Here is a 10,019-nt window from a genome sequence, read left to right as displayed (position 1 = left end):
ATAGATCTAGAAGAATTTTGAAACCTGAAATGATGGGCATGCATGTGGACTCAGATGGGGTTGATGAAAGAGAAGAATATGGAACATCTTCGTCAACATCCAGTCACTCATCTGAAGATGTGAATTCTGATGGTGTGCAAGAAAATATGAGTGATTTTGAATAATTGTTTAAGATGATTTATCTAACTGATATATGCATTGTATCTTGAAATAGAATTTTTGATTTCCATATGGTGTTAAATGAGAAGTTATGAGTCATTTTTATGTTGTTGGATCATTTTACTAGCAGTTTTTTTTTTATTTTGAAGATTGACCCTAAAAAGAAAATCATCATTCTAGTATAGTCACTTTTTCGTTTTCAAGCTATATTTTGCACGAAAATTTAGTTTTCACTGCCATTTTTAAAACATGTTCAAAACTATCCCTAAAAAAAAAACATTGTTCCAGTATACACACTTTTCGTTTTTAGCACTGTCTTTGATGTTTTTTTGGCGTTTTTTTGCCAGAGTTCCCATTTTGAGTTTATAGTTCCCATTTCAAAGTTTACATTGTTTTGAGGTTATACGTTATAAAACGCTTCTAGATTTTCTCAATCTTTCTCCATGATTCTCTATGGATGCTGCAACTCCAAACTTCACATCCATATAAGATAATAGGAGTGACTAAAGTTTCAAAGAGGAAGTTATTTCTATCCCACATTACAAGGTTTGTCATTTTACAATTATTTTCAAGACCAAAATAAGCTTTCCACTCCCCATTAATCCTTTTCTCAATGTTATAGTTCCAGTTGAGCTTGTGATGAATATGAATTCCTAGGTACTTGTAAGAAGACACTTCCTCTAAGTTACTATTGTCATACATAAAATTAGCCTAAGTGCCCTTCTTGGATTTGAAAATCATAACTTTTGGTTTGTCAGTGTTAATAGTCATACCCATGGTAGAGTAGAAATCCTTAAGAAGTCTAAGTTTCTTATCAAGATTAGACGGGCACCTTGCGGGAAGAACAATATTGTTAGCATAGCGAACAAGGATGATGTCTGTCCCAGCTAATATCGTGCCATCACAACCTGCTTCCTCTAAAAGACCTTCTAGCTTGTCGATGTAAATGCCAAATAGGGTAGGGAGAGGGGGCAACCTTGTTTAACTCCGATATTACACTTAATATCTATCTACCACCCCTCATTTCTTCTTAACTTGGAAATTACATTCTCGTATAACCTTATAGTGGTAGCTCTCAGCTCGAAAGGAACCTTTAGCTCTTCTAATCTATTCCATAGGTTGTTTCTAAGAACCATATTGAAAGCCTTTCTAAAGTCCTAAATCAACAAAATATATTGGATTTATCATTGCAACATTCCTCCACAATGATCCTAAGCGTAAGTAGGTGGTCCGTTGTTAGCGTGCTTACCTTCACTTTCAAGCCATATGCTCAACTTATTTTCCAAAATAGTACCATATAACTTGGCTAAGAGAGGGTTGATCATAATTGTCCAATAATTAGAGGGGTTATTTGTATCCCCACTTTTAAAAATATGATAATGAGGCTTTGAGTCCACAGTTTAGGGAACCCTTGCTTGGCCATTTGACTGAAAGCATTGTGGATGTGGGGGATGAGGACAGGACCTCCAATACCTTCAATGTCCTTAGCTTTCCCATTTGCGAGGTGTTTAACAACAAAATCAATGTCTTCTAAATAGAAAACTTCCTTCATTGTGAGCAGGGTTTCGAAGTTATCCATGACATTTGGAGATTCATAAATATTTTTAAGGTAGGAATTCCAGTCGTGTAAATAAAATTTATTTTTATCTTTAGTTTTCCTAGTTAGAACCTGCCTCCAGAATTTCTTAGGAGTTACCTTAAAGAGGTGTAAGAGATTCTCTTGTATTTTATGAATATACTTCCTTTTTTTCCTATTAGTTAGGGCTTTGTATCTTTTTATCTTTCCAAATTTAAAAGATTGGTCAACAACTTCCTTAATTGCTCTCCTTGCACTTTTACAATCTTTGTCATACCATGGGTTGTTTTTCTATTTCTTTTATTACTTGAAAGTTCAATTGAGAACTTGTTAATAGAATATGAGAGGGTTGTAGTAAAATTATGATAGAGGTATTCTATGTTGTCTATACTAGATAAAGGAAGCAAAGTAGTTTTTAATTCATTTAAAAAGAGATTGTTGTTATTTCTATCAAAGATTAAGTTCTTTTGGGTATAAGGATTATCTTCTATGGGATCTCTATGCATGACAAAATTGAGAGTTATAAGTAAAGGCCTATGATCAAATTTAGGCTTGCGGTCATTTAAGATGTCAAAAATTACTATTTCATTGTATAAAGGGAGATTGGAAATAACATAGTCTACCAAGCTACTACTAAGCCCATGGATGAAGGTCATCTGGCTAGAATTGGGCCACTTCTTTATACTGTTGCAAATTATGAGATCCTGAGCACTACACAGCTTGACTAGTTTCGACCCAAAAAAATTCTCACCGAGGTCTTGAGAGCTCCTTTTGTACCAGCTAGCGAGAGTAAGGTCCTTGTCTAACCAAAGAGGATTAGGGTTGGAATGATTGCTTAGAAGAATAGCTTGGCTGCTTGAAGTTGAAGCATTAATGTCACCCATTATAAGGATGTTACCTTCATTCCTTACACTAGAAAGATTTAAGATAATAATATTTTATTTTTAGAATTAATTTTTGAATTCAAAGATAAATTTAAATAATGAAAATTATTTAATTGAAATTACACTTAAATACTTGCATACAAATGTTATGTAAATTTTGGGTTTGTGTGTGACTATCTCTCTTCTTCCTTCTCTTCTCTATCACCCCACCCTCTCTCTATATCTCTCTTCTTCCCCCTCTCTCACACCACCCTCTATATCTATACCTCCATCAATCTGTCCTTCTTTGTCTCTCTACGTAATCCCCAGAAACACACAAAAAGAATTTCTTTAAGAAACTCCCCAAAAAATATATATAATAAATGAAAAAATCCCCATGATATATAGGAAAATATATAAGAAATTTTATCAATAATATAATATGCATATATAGCCTTTAGGCGAATATTTCAGTAAATTATAAAAAATTATATAGTCATCAAAATCTTTAACTAAATTATATAATGTTGGAAGCTCTAGGAAAATCCTTTTCTAATGTAAAAACTATATATAATAAATATGGATAAAAAATGAAGAAATCCCCATGATACATTGGAAAATATATAAGCAATTTTATCAATAATATAATATGTATATATAGCCTTTCGGTGAATATTATTTGAGTAAATCATAAAAAATTATACAGTCATCAAAATCTTTAACTAAACTATATAATGTTGTAAGCTCTTGAAAAATCCTTTTCTAATGTAAAGACCATATATAATGATATGGATAGAAAGACTAAATTATAAAGTGCTCATTTTCCATGTTTAGGTAACGAAACATCATATCAATTAGAATGCAAGAGCTCAAAATAATATTTTCTATCAACCCTATATAATAATATGGATAAAAAGAATAAATTATAATATGCTCATTTTCCATATTTAGGTAATGAAACATCATATCAATTAGAGCGCAAGAGCTCAACATATTATTTTCTATCATAGATTGGACTATGATGGAAGCACACAAGCTTTACCTGTGTATATGCCACTAGAATAAGTACACTATGTTTATATGGTTCATACTCTACCCACTTCAACTTAAAAATTAGCATTACCAATTAATTAATTTTAATTTATATTATTAAGTATTTAAATAATTCTATAATAACAATTATATAATTTAAATTTTTTTATAATATATATATATATATATATATATATATATATATATATATATATATATATATAATTTTATGATAATTCCATAATTTGATGATGATGATGATGAGACGAAACATTAGTCTATTGGACCTAAAAAACAAATTATTTATAAAGATTTTATTCCGATGCTCAAAAAGCTTGGAGAGAAGCCTTCCGAGATCACTATAATTTTGACATTGTAAAAGGCTAAGAAGGTCAGTATTGTAACAAAGATTGTGAAACTGAGATCTAATGTGGTTGTACGCGAGGCACTCATAATAGATTGTTTAATTTTGTAGTTAAATACTAATAATGTTTTATCATTTATAATAACATTATTATAATAAATTTTGAATTCTGTAATTAAATAATAATAATACGGTTGTATATACAACATTTAAATAATGTTGATTATGGTAAGAATTGCATGCGTATAAAAAAGAATTATTTTAAATAACATTTATTGAAATAATGTAAAACGAATGATATAAAATTAAAGCCTCTCAATCTCAATTTCAATTTCAGAACTAATGTGATACACATAAAAATTTCGCGTGTTAAGACTAACACTGCTAAAATGGATTGCTTGTTAGAAGCATCAAAAGGGCAGCACAGATAACAGCGATGGTGTTGTAAGTGAGAATTTAGAAGTCAGGTGTAGGTAGCGGTGGTTGGGCTGAAAAGCAGAAGACGACGATGGTGAGATCGTCACCAGAATCCCTGCGGAGAGCCTTGGTGTCCAACACTTTGGAGCAACGTTGGGGATCGTTGCTTGACATCAGCTCTCTCCTGGCAATGGCTATGGCTGACTCGCTGCTCATCACATCCCAAATACCGTCGCAGGCAATTATGAGGAATTCATCCTCTTCGCTAAGTTCCACCTGCTGCACATCCGGGTCCGCACACAGAGGACTGCGGGCCTTCACATACAAGTCCCCGAGTGCCGTGGAGATCACCAGCATCCTATTGAGATACCTGTTGTGAGTCACAAAACCCCCTTGGGACTTGATCTGCAATCTCTCGGTGCTCGTGGTGGGCTTGTGATCAGTGGACATTTCAACAGCTATGCCGCCCCTTTTCCCCAAAACCGCCCAACAATTACCAACATTGGCCACCACAAGTGACTTTCCTTACACCATGGCCACAAGCGCGGTCGTGCCAGAACTGATGTGGGCCTCCACCAGGGCATCGTCCACCTTGAGGAAAGCATTTTTGAGGGCCTTCTCAACTCCTACACCTACTCCTACTCCTACTCCTACTCCTCCATCCCAAAAATCCACGTCACCCTCGTGGAGTATCAAATTGAGGAGGTTTTCTTTAATAAATGTGGCTACATCCCCGCCGCAATGGTCGTCGAACACTCCATAGAATGCCAGTGACTCGAAACCCGCTACCTTGTCCATGTGGATGTGCTTTTCTTCCATCTATGCTCGGGTGGGCCCTATGTCCGCCCAACTACCGGAGTGCAACACCAGAATATAATCCTTCAATTCTTCAATTTTCTCGCCCTGCTGATCTACTCTAGTACTACCTCCTTCCATTTCTTCTTCCTCTTCTGCATTGACAAATTAGATTTGATTTCTCCTCCTCAACCTCTCCTCGTGGCAGGTATTTCTATTCTATTTCAATGAAATTTCAAACCTTGGAGATACAAAATTACATAGATACTGTAATAGATTCAATATCAAACTCTTATAAAGCAAAAAACGTTGTGTAGTCTTCTTAAAAATTTGCATAAGTTTTGCTTGAAAAATTAATTTGAAGTGATTAAAAGGGCATAGTGAAGAAAATTATCATTAGTTGATGCCCCGAAAAAATAAAATGGAAACACCTAATAAGGAACCCAAAAGCTCTACTATGACACATCAAGAAGAGGAAGAAACGAAACCTTATATATCAAAATTACGAGACCAATACAAACATAAATATAAAAGGATTCAAAACAACGAGAGAAAAAACAAAAACAACTACAATTCAAGAAACCAAACAACAATTGTTCTAAAATATTCAATTTCCTTAAAAAGGAATTCATAAACAGTAAACTATATTGAAGATAAATACCCTGAAAATGATATTGACTTTAACTTCTCCTCTTTTGTTGTAAGTGTAACATATGCACTATCTTACGTTTTTGCATAACGTTCAAAAGAAAAAGACAATAAAATATGCAAGACATCTATTCTTTTTTGCTTAAGCAAGAGTAGTTCCTTCTATTTCATTATATCAAGAATAAATTTACAAAATATACAAAAACCATGAACTCCGAGTGGCCTCGGGAAAGCCAACGACATGCTTCCAAAGTAAAGCTCCACTCGCTACAACAAACAACAATAATCTCTCAAAACAAACCTTAGGATGAACCATAAAAAACAAAAGCCTAATCAAAGGCTCCACTATCCACCCACGTCTTTATTGTGACAAGCTCGAGAAGACTCGTGGCCCCACAAAAAAGCACATACAGATTTGACAGTTAACACAACCCCACGAAATTGGACAGCACAACGAAGTATCACACCACTTAAAATGTGCAAAACTTAACTCGCAATGGAGGGTGGTTTCATCACCCCACCCTGGCCACGTAGCAGGAGCCTAATGGTATCGCTCCCAAAAAAACTAAACCACTTACTATCCCAAATCTGCACGATCACCCGTAAACTACTTTAGCCTGGTTTTCTGACTGGGATGAGGAATTAAGGGGAACCACCTTCACCAAGAAACTAGAACCGCCCTTGTCCGAACACTCACGCCTCAATACATGCAACAGAGACCACCGTTGACTATGGATAGAACCTTGTAGATCAATCTGAAGAGAAAGGGACGTGTTCACTTTCCACCAGGGTGTTAAAAGACAACTTTGAACATGTCCGTCTTCCTGGTGCCTCCCCGAGAATTGCGATCGAGCTTGTTTAGACATCATAATGCAGTATCTTTCCTTCTGGCCCAATGTTTGAAAATTTCTCTATCTTCTGCCGCTTGTTCTTCAAAAAGAGCTTTTACTCTGCCTTGAGACATTTCCTGCCACTTCATCTCAAATCTACTCTCTGTATTAATCACTCCTTGGTTGGCAAGAGTGTCCACTAGTTTGTTGGCTTCTCATCTAACATGTCTGAAACTAATAGTTCTTAGACTCAGGAGATGTTTTTGTATTCTTTGATACACTTGTATTAGTCTCCAGTGTTTTGAGACCTTCTCTGGCGCTACTCCATAACTGATTCTTTTAACAGCTTTTATAGAGATTTCTGAGTCCACCTCTATGATGACATTTGAGCTATGATTTAGATTCAATAGTTATAGGCATTGTTCTAAGGCCATTAATTCAGCCATGTTATTTGTGGCTTTACCTAAGTGGTAGTGGAAAATGAAGCTTATAATTCCATCTTCATCTCTTAATACCCCTCCATATCTAGCTATTCCAGGGTTTCCTTTTGAAGCACCATCAATATTGTATTTCACGTATCCTTTTGGAGGAGGTTACCATAAATCCTTTTCCTTTCCAAAATTTCCTTCCTTTCTACTGAGTCCATTGGTAATGATCTCTTACATTCTCAGTTGCCTAAGGGTTCTCATCTCATTTACTGTGGGAGGGTTTTTGGGATAATTGTGAACAGTGGTACTAACTGTCTCTCTAATTTGCTTCAAGATCAGATCCAACAGGTGAAGAGGACTGGATTTTTCATCCTTGAAAATTATTTTATTCCTTTCTTTCCAAAGATTCCAGATGATGAAGCTTGGCGTAAAGGCCCAGGCCATATTAAGAATCTCATTCTCCGAAAAGTTCCTTCTCCACTTGTTCATGGTATTTGTGATGCTTCCTTTATCTCTGTCTGTCTGTTGAAAAATGGTGGCAAAAGAGTCCCACAACTAGGTGGTAAAGGTGCAACTGTTAAGAATATGCTCCATTGTTTCCTCTTGAGCTTCACATAGTTGACATCTAGAAGGCCCAATAATCCCTCTTTTCCTAATGTTGTCCCAAGTTAAGATTTTTTATGGTGAACTAACCACATGAATAGCTTGATCTTCATCCACCCTTGTTGGCTCCAGAGTTGTTGCCAAGAATTCGTTGCAGTGTTGGAATCCAGGTTCAGGATAATCCTCTTAGCTTCCTTAAGATTAAAGGAGCCTTCTTTATTGAGGCCCCATCTTAACTGATCCTGCCCCTCTGTTACCAAGATTTTCCTTTGTTTTAGTATGCTCATAATTTCCTCGACTTTTATTTTTAGGGGGTTGTCATCACTACAGTCTATGCTTCTCCAATTTCTCCATTTTCCGGAGTTGTGAGGAAGATTCCAGAAATATTTAACTCTGGTTAGTCCCTGGGAATCTGTTTCCTACTTGAGGTACCTATAGTCCTCTTTTAGTAGCATTGGTTCTTGTTGCCATTTGTCCTCCCAAAAGAGAGCAAGATCTCTTGCTCTGATTTCCCAGAAACTGTGGTCTTGTACTAGGCTTCTGTTTTCCCAGGCTTTATTCCAGATGTAAGAGCCCTTCACGTTTCCAGACATTCTAATAAGATAATTAGTTTGCCATGAACTTGCATATTTTCTTTCCAGGTTTTAGCCCATTGAGCTTCTGGTTCTTTAACCCATCTCCACCAGAATTTGGCTCCTAGTACCTTACTTCAAATTTCCTGATCATCTAATCCTAGTCCCCCGTGACTCTTAGGTTTGTAGATTTTATCCTAAGAAACAAGTGCCCATTTCTTCCTTGTTTCTTCCTTTCCCCAGAGGAAGTCTCTCTGGATATTCCTAAATTGTTGTAAAACCCCTTTTGGAGCTGGGAGGGCTGATAAAAAGAAAACCGAGATTGATTGTAGGACGAATTTTGTCAGAATCAACCTACCAGCCAGGTTCAATGATCTGATGGTCCATTTTTTAACTTTGTCTTGCATCTTATTGAGCACCGGTTCCCAAATACTCTTGTGTAGGGGTCTATTTGTATGGGGAATTCCCAAATACTTTGAAGGGAGGGAATCCCTTTGAAAGCCCAGAATTCTTGAGATATTTCTCTGAATTGCAATGTTAGTATTTAAGAAAAAAATTTTGATTTGGAGAGATTGACTTCCATACTTGTGGCCAAGGAAAAATTATTCAGGATTTGTTTGTACGTTGAAGCTTCTTTGACTGTAGGAATTCCATGCAGCATTGTGTCATCAACAAATTGTTGATGAGTCATTTTTTGACCATTCTCAATTAATTGAAGTCCCTTAATTTTTCCCAAGGTTTTAGCTTGCTTAATATCTCTACCCAATCCTTCCATCATGAGGATAAAGAGAAAGGGAGAGAGAGGGCCGCCCTGCCTGAGACCTCTACAAGGAGTGAAGATAGCTGAGGGAGATCCATTCACCAGAATAGAAAAGCTGGAAGAAGTAACCAGAGCCATAACCCATCTGACCGAGTTGTGATCAAACCCAAAAGCAACAAAGATACTCTTGATATAGCTCTAGTTTATCTTGTCATAAGATTTGGCAATATCTAATTACATGATCATACTGACTGTTAGTGTCGGTATCTTCATCCCTCCATCAGAGATCAAATCCTCTTGTTACATTGCATATTAGGTGTCCTGCCCAGTCAGCTGCATTCCATTAGGCACATGGATCATCTGATGGTAGTGGCTTCTCCTACAGTTTCCCTCATGTCATTTACCTATTGGCTCATGTTTATTCATTAAAAATTGTATACAGTCACCTTTTTGTCTTAAAGATTGGAAAAGTATTTTCTAGGGTATCATTGTCATTTAGGTCTAGGGTTTCATTAGGGTTTCATCAAAAGGGGTTTCAAAAAGTCCAATAATAACTAGCAGGCACATGAGGAGGTTCCAACATTAATAAATTTCATAATCAAATGTTCAGAGATTTGTTTTTCCTCAAAACTTTGTTTTGAGGAAAAACATGGTATTTTTAGATTTTATTGTACAAATTCATGTAATTTTATTCCCTTCATATGTAAATTACTTCCCCTACAACCCTAGTCACTTTTCCTAGCCTCAGTAGCTCCAACCCCATACAAAGCAAACAAGACACATGACACTTAGTTCATCGCAAGCTCAAAGAAAGTGGAAAAGCTCAAAAACAGAGTTTGAAAAATAAAGTTATTTTCCCAAACATTGTAATGTGGGTTTTATAAACCAAAGAATTAAAAGCTCCTTGTATATAAGTTATTTCTTCCATTGAAAGGTCCATTTGCATTTTAAAGACAAAGTTGGGGAAAGCAA

The 10,019-nt window shown here is 35.9% G+C and overlaps 1 pseudogene; it reads right to left on the bottom strand.

Moving 5' to 3' along the window:
* Nucleotides 1-4,450: 4,450 nt before the first annotated feature.
* Nucleotides 4,451-5,347, bottom strand: LOC149148418 (putative protein phosphatase 2C 47 pseudogene; annotated as a pseudogene).
* Between the last annotated feature and the right edge of the window lie 4,672 nt (nucleotides 5,348-10,019).

The sequence above is a fragment of the Pinus tabuliformis genome, chromosome 9 (genome assembly GCF_031772625.1).
Source record: "Pinus tabuliformis cultivar Carrire ecotype Pingquan chromosome 9, CPIR1, whole genome shotgun sequence".
NCBI lineage: Eukaryota > Viridiplantae > Streptophyta > Pinopsida > Pinales > Pinaceae > Pinus > Pinus tabuliformis.
Note: the sequence above shows the minus strand (reverse complement) of the source record. Positions and strands in the feature narration are given on the sequence as shown.